The sequence below is a fragment of the Phoca vitulina genome, unplaced genomic scaffold (assembly GCF_004348235.1).
Source record: "Phoca vitulina isolate PV1807 unplaced genomic scaffold, GSC_HSeal_1.0 scaffold22, whole genome shotgun sequence".
Taxonomy (NCBI): domain Eukaryota; kingdom Metazoa; phylum Chordata; class Mammalia; order Carnivora; family Phocidae; genus Phoca; species Phoca vitulina.
Window position 1 is genome coordinate 42,107,133 of NW_022589725.1, and position 16,952 is coordinate 42,124,084.

A 16,952-nucleotide genomic window follows, 5' to 3' on the forward strand; every position below is an offset into this window, starting at 1 on the left:
ACTCTGGATTTTAATCAGTCTCTGTTTCCCAAGTGGTGTCTAGATTTTCACCATCCAACTAGCATTCCTTTTATTTGCCCCCTTTTTCCAAATCTTTACCTCCTTCCTTCTGGATGTGGTCACACAGTTGGCCTGAAGATTGAGGTCAATCACATGACAATCAATCAATCATGCCTATGTGATGAAGACCCAACAAAGACCCTGGACACTGAAGCTTGAGTGGGTGTCCTAGAATTCATTGGACCTAGAATAACCAAAATGATATTGGAAAAGATGAGCAAAGATAAAGGACCTAAATTATCTGGGGTTTTTTTAGAATTAATTATTTTTTTTTAGAGAGAGAGAGCACACCAGCAGGGAGGGGCAGAGGGAGAAGGAGAGAGAGAATCCCAAGCAGTCTCCATGCTCAGCGCAGAGCCTGATATAAGGCTCAAATCTCACAACTCTGAGATCATGACTTGGGCCAAAAGCAAGAGTCAGATACCCAACCAACTGAGCCACCCAGGCACCCCTTAAATTATCTGTTTTTAATCTTTATAATAAAGTCACAGTAAAAGATAGTGTGGTATTGGTGTTAGACAAATAGATCAATGAAATAGAGATTCTAGAAATAGAATTACATATATATGGTAGATTTATTTTCAACAAAAGTGCCAAGGCAATTCGTCAACAAAAAGATAATCTTTTCACCAAATGGTGCTAGAATAATTGGATAGCCATATGCAGAAAATAGCCTCAATCTTTATGTCACACCATATAAAAATATTAACTTGAAATCATATATTTACACATAAGAGCAAAAACTAAAACATATCCAGAATAAGAAATAAGAAAAAACCTAGTGACCTTGGGTTCAACAAGGAGTTCTTAAATATGACACTAAAGGTATGAATTATAAAAGGAAAAATCAAAACAATTGGACTTCATTGACATGAAAAGCTTTTGTTCTTCTTAAAGGCAATATTAAGAAAATGAAAAAGCAAGCCATGTACTGGAAGAAATTATTTGCAAAACATATATCCTATAAAGGATAAAGGATAAAGACCTCATAACTCAAGAATAAGACAAGCCAATTTTTTAAGTGGGCAAAGATTTGAACAGAAGAACACATAGATGGCTAATAAGCACATGAAAAGATGCTCCGTATCATTAGTTTTTAGAGAATTGCAAATTAAAACCATGAGACACACCTTCATACCCGCCACATAGCTAACCATAAAGAGACTGACTACACCAAGTGTTGGCAAGGATCCAGAGCAACACTCACTTTCTTAAAAAGCTAAACATACATCTACCCTATGACCCAGCTATTCCACTCTTAGATATTTATCTAATCAGGAGAAATGGAAGCATATGTCTGCACAAGAACTTGCACTGTATTTATAAATGACCCCAAACTGGATACAACCCAAGTGTCCATTAACTAGTGAATGGATAAACCTCTATACCAAGGAATATTACTCAGAAATAAAAACAAATGAACTATTGATACAAAAGTATGTGGAAGAATGTTTAAAGAACTGAGTTAAAGCAATCAGAGTTCTGATTTTATTTAGGGGGGCAGAGCAAGATGGCGGGGGAGTAGGAGACCTGAATTTCATCTGGTCTCAGGAATTCAGCTGGATAGGGATCAAACCATTCTGAACACCTACAAACTCAACAGGAGATCGAAGAAAAGAATAGCAACAACTCTCTGAACAGAAAAGCGACCATTTTCTGGAAGGTAGGACATGCAGAGAAGTGAATCCGAGGCGATATTCGGGAAGATAGACGGTGGGGGAGGGGGCCTCCTTCGGCCGCTTCTGGCAGGTGATAGAGCCAACTTTTTAGAAGTCTGCTCTGCTGAGGGATGTCACTCCACTGGCTAAGTAGGGGGTGGAACCCTCATGGGACAGTGTGGTCTCAGGACCCTCGGGGTCACAGAAAGACTGGGGGTGCCTGAGTGCGGCAGAGCTCCCAGGTATCGGAGCAGGGAAGCCGGCTGCAGAGACGGACCGAGGTGCGGGCTCTCAGCTCAGGGTTGTCATAAACCATGATCCGCGGCACAGTCGAGCCACTGCTCCTCCAGCAGGGACCCAACAAGTGGCAGATCCGGGTAGACTCACCTTCTTCCCCCGGGAGGAGAGGCGCGGGAGCACACTGCAGGGATCTGCTGGGTTTGGAGACTCCACACCGAGTCGGGTGCCAGAGATAGAAACCCACGGTCACAGGCCGGGTGAGCACGGAGTGCGGCGGGAGACCGGGGAGAGGGGAGTGAGTGACTGCTTTTCTCTGGGGGCTCACTGAGGAGCGGGGCCCCGAGTTCTTGGCTCCTCCAAGGCGGAGCTTGGGAGGCCGCCATTTTCACTCTCGGCCTCCAAAGCTGTACGGAAAGCTTGAAGGGAACAAAAGCTCCTGAGAGCAAACCCGAGCAGATTATTTAGCCTGGACCGGCAAGGGTGGGGCAATTCCACCTCCGGCAAAGACGTTTGGGAACCACGGCAACAGGCCCCGCCCCCAGAAGATCAGCGAGAACCGCCAGCAAAGACCGAGTATACCCATCAATGAGAACAGCAGAACTCCAGCGCTAGGGGAATACTGCACATAGAATCCATGGCTTTTTTCCCATGATTCTTTAGTCTTTCAAAGTTAATTTTTTTTTAATTTTTTTTTTTTAATTTTTCTTTTTCCCTTTTTCAACCAACATCTTATCAATCCCTTTTTTAAAAAAAATTTTTATTTTTCATTTTTAGAGTCATATTCTATCCCTTCATAGTAGTTACCCTTATTTTTGGCATATATATATAAGTTGTTCTCTTTAAAATTTTGAGATACAGTTTCTTCTAACAGATCAAAATATACCCTAAATCTCTAGTGTATGGCTTTGTTCTACTCTCCTGCCTGATCACATTCTCTCCCTTTTTTTTCTTTTTTTTTAAATCCTCTTCTTTCTTTTTTCAAACAACTTATCAATTCCTTTTACAAAATTTTTTATAATTTTCATCATTACAGTCATATTCCATCCCTTCATCATATCAAGCCTTATTTTTGTACATATATAAGTTTTTCTTTCTTTAAAATTTTGGGAGACACTTTCTTCTAATAGACCAAAATACACCCAAAATCTAGCATGTGGCACTGATCTATGCACCAGCCTGATCATATTTGATCATATTCTGGTTTTTTTTGTTTTGTCCTGTTTTTGTTTGTTTTTATCTTTTTTTTTTTTTCTTTTTCTTTTTTCTTTCTTTCCCTTTCTTTTCCCCCAGCTTCAGGTCTTTTCTGATTTGTTTAGAGTATATTTTCTGCAGACGTTGTTACCGTGATAGCATTTTGTTCTCTCATTCATCTATTCTCCTCTGGACGAAATGAGAAGATGGAAAAAATCACCTCAACAAAAAGAACAAGAGGTAGTACCGACTGCCAGGGACCTACTCAATACGGACACTAGTACGATGTCGGATCTAGAGTTCAGAATCATGACTTTAAAGATACTAGCTGGGCTTGAAAAAAGCACGGCAGTTATTAGAGAAACCCTTTCCGGAGAAATAAAAGAACTAAAATCTAACCACTCGAAATCAAAAAGGCTATTAATGAGGTGCAATCAAAAATGGGGGCACTAACTGCTAGGATAAATGAGGCAGAAGAAAGAATCAGTGAGATAGAAGACCAAATGATGGAAAATAAAGAAGCTGAGAAAAAGAGAGATAAACAACTACTGGATCACAAGGGCAGAATTCGAGAGATAAGCGATACCATAAGACAAAACAACATTAGAATAATTGGGATCCCAGAAGAAGAAGAAAGAGAGAGAGGGGCAGAAGGTATATTAGAGCAAATTATAGCAGAGAACTTCCCTAATTTGGGGAAGGAAACAGGCATCAAAACCCAGGAGGCACAGAGAACCCCTCTCAAAATCAATAAAAATAGGTCAACACCCCGACATCTAATAGTAAAACTTACAAGTCTCAGAGACAGAGAGAAAATCCTGAAAGCAGCTCGGGAGAAGAGATAGGTAACCTACAATGGTAGAAACATTAGACTGGCAACACACCTATCCACAGAGACCTGGCAGGCTAGAAAGGACTGGCATGATATCTTCAGAGCACTAAACGAGAAAAATATGCAGCCAAGAATACTATATCCAGCTAGGCTGCCATAGAAGGAGAGATAAAAAGCTTTCAGGACAAACAAAAACTAAAGGAATTTGCAAACACGAACCCAGCCCTACAAGAAATATTGAAAGGGGTCCTCTAAGCAAAGAGAGAGCCTAAAAGCAACATAGACCAGAAAGGAACACAGACAATATACAGTAACAGTCACCTTACAGGCAATACAATGGCACTAAATTCCTATCTTTCAATAGTTACCCTGAATGTAAATGGGCTAAATGCCCCACTCAAAAGACACAGGCTATCAGATTAGATGAAAAAACAAGACCCATCGATATGCTGTCTGCAAGAGACTCATTTTATACCCAAAGACACCCCCAGATTGAAAGTGAGGGGGTGGAAAACCATGTACCATGCTAATGGACACCAAAAGAAAGCTGGGGTGGCAATCCTTATATCAGACAAATTAGATTTTAAACCAAAGACTAATAAGAGATGAGGAAGGACACTATATCCTACTTAAAGGGTCTATCCAACAAGATCTAACAATTGTAAATATCTATGCCCCTAACATGGGAGTGGCCAATTATATAAGGCAATTAATAACAAAGGCAAAGAAACACATTGACAACAATACAACAATAGTGGGGGACTTTAACACCCCCCTCACTGAAATGGACAGATCATCTAAGCAAAAGATCAACAAGGAAATAAAGACTTTAAATGACACACTGGACCAAATGGACTTCACAGACATATTCAGAACATTCCATCCCAAAGCAATGGAATACACATTCTTCTCTAGTGCCCATGGAACATTCTCCAGAATAGATCACATCCTAGGTCACAAATCAGGTCTCAACTGGTACCAAAAGATTGAGATCATTCCCTGCATATTTTCAGACCACAATGCTTTGAAACTAGAACTCAATCACAAGAGGAAAGTTGGAAAGAACTCAAATACATGGAGGCTAAAGAGCATCCTACTAAAGAATGAATGGGTCAACCAGGAAATTGAAGAAGAATTTAAAAAATTCATGGAAACCAATGAAAATGAAAACACAACTGTTCAGAATCTTTGGGATGCAGCAAAGGCAGTCCTAAGAGGAAAGTATATAGCAATACAAGCCTTTCTCAAGAAACAAGAAAGGTCTCAAGTACACAACCTAACCCTACACCTAAAGGAGCTGGAGAAAGAACAGCAAATAAAGCCTAAACCCAGCAGGAGAAAAGAAATAATAAAGATCAGAGCAGAAATCAATGAAATAGAAACCAAAAGAACAGTAGAACAGATCAACGAAACTAGGAGATGGTTCTTTGAAAGAATTAACAAGATTGATAAACCTCTGGCCAGACTTATCAAAAAGAAAAGAGAAATGACCCAACTCAACAAAATCATGAATGAAAGAGGAGCGATCACAACCAACACCAAAGCAATACAAACAATTATAAGAAGATATTATGAGCAACTCTATGCCAGCAAATTAGATAACCTGGAAGAAATGGGTGCATTCCTAGAGATGTATCAACTACCAAAATTGAACCAGGAAGAAATAGAAAACCTGAACAGACCTATAACCACTAAGGAAATTGAAGCAGTCATCAAAAATCTCCAAACAAAATCCCAGGGCCAGAGGGCTTCCCAGGGGAATTCTACCAAACATTTAAAGAAGAATTAATACCTATTCTTCTGAAACTGTTCCAAAAAATAGAAATGGAAGGAAAACTTCCAAACTCGTTTTATGAGGCCACCATTACCTTGATCCCCAAACCAGACAAAGACCCCATCAAAAAGGAGAATTACAGACCAATATCCTTGATGAACATGGATGCAAAAATTCTCACCAAAATACTAGCCAATAGGATCCAACAGTACATTAAAAGGATTATTCACCACGACCAAGTGGGATTTATCCCTGGGCTGCAAGGTTGGTTCGACATCCGCAAATCAATCAACGTGATACAATACATTAACAAAAGAAAAACAAGAATCATATGATCCTCTCAATAGATGCAGAAAAAGCATTTGACAAAGTACAGCATCCTTTCTTGATCAAAACTCTTCAGAGTATAGGGATAGAGGGTACATACCTCAATATCATAAAAGCCATCTATGAAAAACCCATAGCGAATATCATTCTCAATGGGGAAAAACTGAGAGCTTTCCCCCTAAGGTCAGGAATGCGGCAGGGATGTCCACTATCACCACTGCTATTCAACATAGTATTAGAAGTCCTAGCCACAGGAAGCAGACAACAAAAAGAAATCAAAAGCATCCAAATCATCAAAGAAGAAGTCAAACTCTCACTCTTTGCAGATGATATGATACTTTATGTGGAAAACCCAAAAGACTCCACCCCAAAACTGCTAGAACTCAGACAGGAATTCAGTAAAGTACCAGGATATAAAATCAATGCACAGAAATCAGTGGCATTCCTATACACCAACAACAAGACAGAAGAAAGAGAAATTAAGGAGTCAATCCCATTTACAATTGCACCCAAAACCATAAGACACCTAGGAATAAATCTAACCAAAGAGGCAAAGGATCTGTACTCAGAAAACTATAAAACACTCATGAAACAAATTGAGGAAGACACAAAGAAATGGAAAAACGTTCCATGCTCATGGATTGGAAGAACAAATATTGTGAAGATGTCAATGCTACCTAGAGCAATCTACACATTCAATGCAATCCCCATCAAAATACCATCCACTTTTTTCAAAGAAATGGAACAAATCATCCTAAAATTTGTATGGAACCAGAAAAGACCCCGAATAGCCAGAGGAATGTTGAAAAAGAAAAGCAAAGCTGGTGGCATCACAATTCTGGACTTCCAGCTCTATTACAAAGCTGTCATCATCAAGACAGTATGGTACTGGCACAAAAACAGACACATAGATCAATGGAACAGAATAGAAAGCCCAGAAATGGACCCTTAACTCTATGGTCAACTAATCTTTGACAAAGCAGGAAAGAATGTCCAATGGAAAAAAGACACTCTCTTCAACAAATGGTGTTGGGAAAATTGGACAGCCACATGCAGAAGAATGAAACTGGACCATTTCCTTACACCACACACAAAAATAAACTCAAAATGGTTGAAAGACCTAAATGTGAGACAGGAGTCCATCAAAGTCCAAAAGGAGAACACAGGCAGCAACCTCTTCGACCTCAGCCGCAGCAACTTCTTCCTAGAAACATCACCAAAGGCAAGGGAAGCAAGGGCAAAAATGAACTATTGGGACTTCATCAAGATAAAAAGCTTTTGCACAGCAAAAGAAACAGTCAACAAAACCAAAAGACAACCGACAGAATGGGAGAAGATATTTGCAAATGATGTATCAGATAAAGGGCTAGTATCCAAAATCTATAAAGAACTTATCAAACTCAACACCCAAAGAACAAAGAATCCAATCAAGAAATGGACAGAAGACATGAACAGACATTGCTGCAAAGAAGACATCCAAATGGCCAACAGACACATGAAAAAGTGCTCAACATCGCTCAGCATCAGGGAAATCCCAATCAAAACCTCAATGAGATACCACCTCACACTAGTCAGAATGGCTAAAATTAACAAGTCAGGTAATGACAGATGTTGGCAGGGATGCGGAGAAAGGGGAACCCTCCTACACTGTTGGTGGGAATGCAAGCTGGTGCAGCCACTCTGGAAAACAGTATGGAGGTTCCTCAAAAAGTTGAAAATGGAGCTACTATATGATCCAGCAATTGCACTACTGGGTATTTACCCCAAAGGTACAAATGTAGGGATTCGAAGGGGTATGTGCACCCTGATGTTTATAGCAGCAATGTCCACAATAGCCAAACTGTGGAAAGAGCCAAGATGTCCATTGACAGATGAATGGATAAAGAAGAAGTGGTATACATATACAATGGAATATTATGCAGCCATCAAAAGGAATGAGATCTTGCCATTTGCAACAACGTGGATGGAACTGGCGGGGGTTATGCTGAGCGAAATAAGTCAAAAAGAGAAAGACATGTATCATATGACCTCACTGATATGAGGAATTCTTAATCTCGGGAAACAAACTGAGGGTTGCTGGAGTGGGGGGTGGGGTGGGAGGGATGGGGTAGCTGGGTGATAGACATCGGGGGGGGTATGTGCTATGGTGAGCGCTGTGAATTGTGCAAGACTGTTGAATCACAGATCTGTACTTCTGAAAGAAATAATGCAATATATGTTAAGAAAAAAAAAAGAAGAAGATAGTAGGAGGGGAAGAATGAAGGGGGCGAAATCGGAGGGGAGACGAACCATGAGAGACGATGGACTCTGAAAAACAAACTGAGGGTTCTAGAGGGGTGCGGGGGTGGGAGGATGGGTTAGCCTGGTGATGGGTATTAAAGAGGGCACGTCTGCATGGGGTATGGAGTGTTACGCACAAACAATGAATCATGGAACACTACAACAAAAACTAATTATGTAATGTATGGTGATTAACATAACAATAAAAAAGTAAAAAAAAAGCAATCAGAGTTCTGCCACTGAAAAAGGAGTACATACTGCATAATTCCATTTACATAAAATTCTAGAAAATTCAAACTCAACTCTAGTGACAGAAAGCAACTCAGTGGTCACCTGGAACTGGGGCTGAATGGAGGGATAACAAAGGGGCACAAAGAAACTTTTGGGCATGTGGATCTGTTCATTATTGTGATTGTGGTGGTGGTTTTACAGATGTGTATATATATATATATATATAAAATAATTTATCAGGTTGTACACTTTAAAGATGTGCAATTTACATATGTCAATTACACCTCAATGAAGCTGTAAAAAATATTAGACATTAATATCAGGTAAAAAATTAAAATAAATACATGCATCATACACAAAAATAAAAATGATGATATCTCATTGTGGTGAGTGATGAAGAAGTCAATCCCGTCTGTAAAATCTTCTGGCTCTGGTGAGAGAGCTATTCGTGGTCTCTAAGAATGAAGCCAGAGCCAAATCATTGTATTAGAGAAGATAGAAGATGGGGTCAAGAAGGAGAATGTACACTAGTCAAGGAGTGAAGGAAGAGCTCAGGGAAGAAGCCAACAATCCAAATGAACCCCGAAGAAGTCAAACTGAGTGAGGAAGAAGGAATGAATGCCAGAGAGACTGAAGAGTCTGAACAAATGCACAGATTTGGGTATGCTTTTGGGCGGGGCTCAAGAGCAGTATCACCTCCCCTAGATAGCATATGTTTTGCTGTATGGATATTCAGATCTGTACTCATATTACTAATCAGATAAAATAGTTTCTTTCTTAACATGAGCCCCATTTGAGTGTCCTCATTCTTTTTTTTTTTTGAGTGTCCTCATTCTTTGTAGGACCCTTTTATAAGCACTTCACTGTTATGTTGCAAGCACTGCGGTATCTACTCATATATCCATAGGAACCCAGTGCCTGGGGAAGTTCTTTTTAAACTGAAGGTCCTTTCAAGACAGTTAAGTCTTGAAAAACTAGTGCTCCTTTTGGCTCGGAAGGTACACTTGTAGCGTCCTTGAAGTACTCAAAGTCTTTTCATATAAAGTTTATTTTCTCAGTCATATAAGAATCACAGGTTCAAATAAAATACCTACAATATACAGGAAGAAGGGAAACACTCCCACAGTCATGCCGCACTAACCATCACTGTTAACATTTTGGCATTTACTTTGAGGCTTGTTTTTTTTTAAGATTTTATTTATTTGAGAGAGAGAGAGCGAGAGAGAGCACGAGCGAGAGCCTGTGCACAAGCGGGGGGCGGGGCAGAGGGAGAGGAAGAAGTAGGCTTCCCGCTGAGCACGAAGCTGGAAGTGGGGCTTGATCCCAGGACCCAGAGATCCTGACCTGAACCCAAGGCAGACGCTTAACCGACAGAGCCACCCAGGCGCCTCTACTTTGAGGCTTTTAATGCACTTTTAACACAGGGGTGACTAAGATATTTATGTTGTTGTTTCTTGCGAAGAGTATTTTTTGGTCCATAAAGCTAATTAATTAGCTGGGTGTATTTCTACTTTATATCTAGGAATTACATCTGCTCAAGTAAAGGAATTTATCAATTATTTACATTATTAAGAGATGGCCTGCCACTCTCACACGGATGCTTGTCTGATGGTAAAGGACAAAAATTAAAGCAGTGTCAGTTACAGACGGCATTCACCAATAACTTATTCAATAGTATTCAATAGTAACTATATTAATACGCTCCTTTTTAAATCAGCTAATGGAAAGTTAAGTGTTAGCGGGGCCTGTTCCCAGATTGAACAAGAGTCATCAGCTTCCTGGTAGTCAACTTTTGGGTTGAAGAGGGTTTTCAATGGGAATGTGTGCATTTGATGAATGCTAATTACATGCTTCCAAATCTTCTTTAGCCAATCCCGTTTGCAGCTGTTATCCAAGTTATTTTATAAATGTCTGAAACAGCTGTCAACATTCTGAGGGGGAAGCTCTTCAATCAATGAATTGACAGAAATGCAATACTTAGATTTTTCTGAGCAGAAGGCACAAGAACATCATATACATCTATTTAGCGATGTAGCCAGCAATGAAAGGAAACGACTGATACTGCTACTGTGTTTTAAAATGTTCAAGAAAATTTTCATGCTCATGGGCATGGAAAGTACATCATAAGAGCGCCCTACTTGGGGGGAGACCCACAAAGTCAAATGGGATGTTTGAGTGTCCTAAGGATACAAGCAATGCAATCTTATTTCCTATCAATAAGAACACTCCTAGTGGTGTATAGCAACATTGTAAATCATATTTTAATTAAAATTTTAGTACTCGTTGATGTTATTTGTTTATTGTCTCAATAAAACATTTTTAACAGATGACATCTGGACATTTTGCTTGATTTCTCTCTCTTTTTTTTCTCTATAAAATTCTTTAGTAAATCTAATTGTCAAGAAATGCATCAGACTGACAGCTCTGGAAAATGAAGCCTTTTATTCAGGCTCAGAATCTGTGTATTTAGAAAAGCACTAGCTTCATGCTCCTCTTGGCCTCAATTTCTTACTGAGACTTGAAGACTCAGGTCACTTTTAACCTTCAGGTCGCATTTGCTTCTTTGCTAAGGTTACAGTCTTCAGGGGGAAAATGAGCATCGGGTATAGAAGTGCTTTCTGGAGCCTCATGTGTCAGAAAGATTGAAGCCCACTCTGCCTTTCCACCTGCAACTGGTCCAAAATGATTCTTGAACTATCATGACCTATTTAAAAGTAACCCAATGTTTTGTTTGCATGAGTGGAAGAGAAATCCTGTCTGCCCTGACTTTTCATGGAACTATGTCCCTGCATGGGCATGTAGTAATTTTTCATGCCAGAAACCAAAGAATATAATTAGGATGTGTAAGTTTGCAAAAGTCTGCCTGGTTAAGTGATGCTGGCAGAATACGTATACTCATCTCTGCAAATTCGATACTGATGATCACATATATGAAAATATTTTGCTATTGGTGCGGTTCCCTAATAGATGAATACATCAGCAGTCATGGCATGATAGTCCTGGGCAGTTTTTAAAAACACACAAAATAATCTTTTAACTTTCAAATGATTAAACATAGACGGTCCTCTTTGTTGACCCTGGAATTTCTTCAAGCATTGCAGAATAAAAGTTGGTTTGTTTCTTTCTAATCTATGTTTCACTCTCTCTTAGTTTCTCTTTCCTCTCTTAACTAACCTACTTCTAGGGTTAGTTACCATGGAGCCACCAGAAGCATATATTGAGACAAAGATAAGCGTGCAAATGATTTATTCTGGAACTGCTCCCAGGAGAAACTAATAAGGGACGGGGGAAGCAAGACAGGGAAAGGGAAAAGGCAAGCAAGGGTATGATCTCAGGCAAAGTTTGCTGAAGAGAAGAACTAGCCTGACCTGGCAGGGGAACTGGGTTACAAGTTTTCCTCAGTTTATCCCAATTGCAGGCAAGAGAGCTGGGCTTTCATTGGCTGCATCAGTCAGCCATTGGCTAGGGGCTTCCCTGAGAAGGCAAGACCTCCCAGGCATTTCCTGCTTTCTGTGCTTGTGCCCAAAGTGACTTCAGCAGACCTTGGGCAGACCTCCAAAGAAAGACAGGTGTGGACAATTACAAGCAAAAGCCTACAGAAGCCAAAGGAGGGGTGCATAAGAATAAAAGAGATTCAACTGAATCTGGCTGAGCTCCAATAGTGTCCAATACACATAGGAACATTAGACAATATCCTGGAATTGTGAAGTGAGGACAGTGCTCATTCAGAAATCATGAGCTTCATCCTGAAAGAGTACAAAAATGTCTGAGCAGTCATATTTGGAGTAGCATGCTCACTGCCACAAGAGAAAGAAAGCATAGAGCAGAGACTCCCATGCTCATTAGAATCACATGGGAGCTTTTGGAACTCCCAAAGCCCAGGACATATCCCGGACCATTCAAGCACAATCTCTGGGCCTAGGGCCAGACAGCAGTGTTTTTTCAACATGCAGTCAATGTAAAGAAACTTTGGCATAGAAATGGTCTCAATATTGATGGCACTTGCAAAAGGATGTCCGTTGCCTTTCCTAAAATGGCTTTTGTTCACAGTCTATAAAAAAAAAAACAAGCAAACACAGAAAAATCTGCTCCTTAATATGATACCATGTTAGTAGGAATATGTCTTGCTTTGGGCAAAGATATCAGACAATTTGCCTATTAATATGTTATTTGGTATTTATTTAAAAATTGTTTAATTGGTGCAGGGACAAGCTATTCAGAGTTTTGCAGTAATCTACAGGGAAACATTTTATTGTCTTAAAAATACAAAACAAAGAGAACTATTTTAAGAAATAATAAGAAAGCCACCTTTTATCTTATAAAAATAAAGGGAGGATTCTGGGGAGATGGCAGAGCAGGGAGCACTAGGAATCTGTCTCCCCACCTAGACAGTAATTGTACTGGGCAGATTCTGTCTGCTATCACTATTTTGGAACTCTGGAGTCTATTGAAGGCTTGCTACTTCCAGGGGAAGTAAATTTTCTGGATGGTAAATTGCACTTAATTTCAGTCAATTTCATTGTAGCAACTACCCATCTCCCATCCTCTGGCCCCACAATAGACAGCTGTGCACATGTTTCAGGAGCAGCTTGCATACAGCTTGAGGGAGCCAGGGTGGATAATAAGGACTCTGCCTCCAAATATCAGGGATCTGCGCTCTGATCGCTGATTGCTGTTTCTGATCACAGAAAAACAGGCGCAGAGTGCAGACACAGAGAGGCATTGTTGCCTTCATCCCTCAACTGTTGCAAGCCTCTTCTCTTCAGGCTGAAATGACTGTCAGAGGATTTAAAGGGCCAGTGTCTTTTAAAATTTTTTTTGTTCCCCACCCCCCACCCCATTTCCTCCTTTGGGAGCCAGATAGTTAAGCTCTAGGATATTCAAAAGCAACCACATATATGGTGGGGAATTTAGAAAGTCATCATGCATACCCAGGGAAAAGTGCAGGCTCAGAAAAAAACTTGAGAAGACCTTTAGTTTATACCTCAGGCTGATCCCCAGCACAGAGCAGCCTACAACAATAAAAAAATAAAAGCAAAAACCAAAATCAGCAAACCCTGGGAAAAGGGAGAAACTGCTTTCCAGAGTTACCTCAGTGTTTTATTCAAATACCCAGTTTTCAATAAAACAAAACCACAAGGCATTCAATGAAACAGAAAAGGGTGGCTCATTTCAAGGGGGGATAAAGACAACAAAAACTGTCCCTGAGAAAGACCACATGACGGGCCTACTAGACAAAGACTCTAAAACATCTGTTTTAAAGATGTTCAAAGAACTAACGGCAGACATGGAGAAAATAAAGAAAATGATGTGTAAACAAAATGCAAATAACAAAAAAGAGATTTGAAAACCTAAAAAAAGAAAGAACAGAAATTCTGGAGCTGAGAAGTACAATAACTGAAACGAAAAATTCACTAGAGGGATTCAGAGGCAGATTTGAGCAGGCAGAAGAAAGAATCAGTGAGCGTCAATATGGAAAAATGGAAAATATCAAGTCTAAGGAAGAAAAAAAGATTGAAGAGAAGTGAACAGAGGCTAAGGGACTGATGGGACACCATAAGCCAGTCAGCATACACATTGTGGGCATCTCAAAAGAGAGAAAAGAGAGAAAGGGGAAGAGAGATTATTTAAAAAAATAATGGGCCCCAATTCCCCAAATGTAATGAAAGACATAAATATAGACAAGAAGTTCAATGAACTCCATGCAGAACAAACTCGAAGGGACCCACACCAAGACACATTGCAATCAAGCTGTTGAAAGCCAAAGATGAAGAGAGAATCTTGACAACAGCAAGAGAAGTGGCTCTTAACAAAGAAGAATCCTCAATAGAATAATCGGCAGACTTGTCTTCAGAAACTTTGGAACCAGAGGCAGTGGGCTGATGTATTCAAAGTGCTGAAAGAAAAAATCGTTGATCAAGAATCCTAGATTCAGCAAAACTGTCCTTGAGAAATGAGGGAGGTATTAAGACATTCCCAGATAAACAAAAGCTGAGGGAGTTCATCACCACTAGACTTGCCCTATGAGAAAATCAAAAAGGAATCCTGCAGGTTGAAATTCTTGGACACCAGACAAGTCAAAGCCATATGAAGAAGTAAAGATCACAGTGAAGTGAAATACATGGGCAATTATAAAAGCTAGTATTAATGTAATTTTGATTGGTAATTCCACTTTTTGTTCTCTGCAGGATTTAAGACACAAATATATTTTAAAAGTTATTAGTCTAAAAGCTAGTATTACTTTAACTTTGGTTTATAACTCCATATTTTGTTTTGTGCATAATTGAAGAGACTAATACATAAAAAATACAATTTTAGTTTATGTTTTGGACAGATAATGCATAAAGATGTAATTTTGTGACATTGATAACTGAAAGTGGTGGGGATGGAGCTGTATAGGAGAAGTTTTCTGTGTTATTGAAGTTAAGCTGGTATAAATTCAAATTAAAGTGTTACGACTTTGTGATGTCAAGTGTAATCCTCATGGTAATCACAAAGAAAATATGGAATATACAAAAGGAAATGAGAAGGAAATTAATACATTTCACCATGAAAACATCAACTAAACACATAAAAAAGATAGTAATGTGGGCAACAATGAGAGACAAAAAGTGATAAGGCATATAGAAAACAGATAGCAAAGTGACAGAAGTAAGACCTTCCTCCTCAGTAATTACTTTAAATGTAAATGGATTAAACTCTACAGTCAAAAGACAGAGATTGACAGTATAGCTTTAAAAATATGATACAACTATATGCTGTCTACAAGAGACTTGCTTTAGATCAAAGACACAAATACGTTGAAAGTGAAAGTGTGGAAAAAGATATTCTGTGCAAATAGTAACCACATAGTGGCATTATTCACAATAGAAAGAATGTGGAAGCAACCCAAGTGTCTATTGGCAGATAAAGCCATAAGAAAAATCTGATACATTCATAAAATGGAATGTTTTCAGCCTTAAAAAAAGAAAAGAAATTCTGGCATAGGCTACAACATGGATTAATGTTGAGGACATTATGCTAAGTGAGATAAGCAGATCACTAAAAGGCATATATGTCAGACTCCACTTTTATAAGTTTCCTTAAGGGGCGCCTGGGTGGCTCAGTTGGTTAAGCGGCTGCCTTTGGCTCAGGTCATGATCCTGGAGTCCCGGGATCGAGTCCCGCATCGGGCTCCCTGCTCAGCAGGGAGTCTGCTTCTCCCTCTGACCCTCCTCCCTCTCATGCTCTCTGTCTCTCTTTCTCTCTCTCTCAAATAAATAAATAAAATCTTTAAAAAAAAAAAAAAAGTTTCCTTAAGTCATCAAATTAATAAGGACAGAAAAGAGAATGGTGGTTGTTAGGGTTTGGGAGAGGGGAGAATGTTTTTCTATAGGTTCACAGTTTCAGGTTTGCGAAAGAGTTCTGGAGATGGACGCTGGTGATGGTCACACAACAGTACAGATGTACTGGACCATACACTTTAAATAGTTAAGATGGTAAATATTATGATATATGTATGTTACCACAATGACAAAAAAAGAGAGATGTTAATATCAAGCTATGAGAGAAAGGGTTTATGTGGAAAGGATTATAAGTCAAAGAAGGAAAATGGCAAGGAAAAAATAGAAGAGATATCTCAGCCAATTGTTTTTCTAAATCCTTACTTATTCACTGTTACTATGAACTTGGAGAATAAGCTTGAATTCCTGGCCAAGGGAGTAGTCATGAAACCTGGATACCAATATTTAGGGCAAATTAGTGTTTGCAGTCATGAAATTATTTCAAAAATCATTAAAGGATTTTTTCACATTATTCAGGGTATTTTGATTCTGTGTGTGTGTGTGTGTGTGTGTGTGTGAAGAAATTAAGAACATCTACGAAATTTAAGAGGCAATTCCATTTTCACAACCAATCTACCTAGATAATGTTTTATTTTTCCTTTGAAGTATTTTATTTTCATAGCGTTAATAGGTATTTTTTTTCTTTCTAAAGATCAAATAGCACTTTTCCAATGTTAATATGTGCTTTTAACACTTAAAATATGCAAGCCAGTGTATCCAAACTTGATAGTTCCTGGTATGCTTAAACGCTAATTAGATTGCTGTGAGAATCAAATGAGGTAAAATATATAACAACCCTTGAAAAATATAAATTATTGAATAAAGTTAAGGTATACATTTTGGTATAGATAAGGTTATAAGTCTAGTTTTGGAGAAAGACAAATCTTACAAAGTGGAAATTTGTAAAATAAAACATGGAGTTGTGTGTAATGTGCAATCCATTCACTTTAATTCCTAAAGGTGCTGAACTTTGGGTACCTCAATTAAATAATCATTACAATAACTAATTTATGGAGATATGTACACGCTGGGTCTGC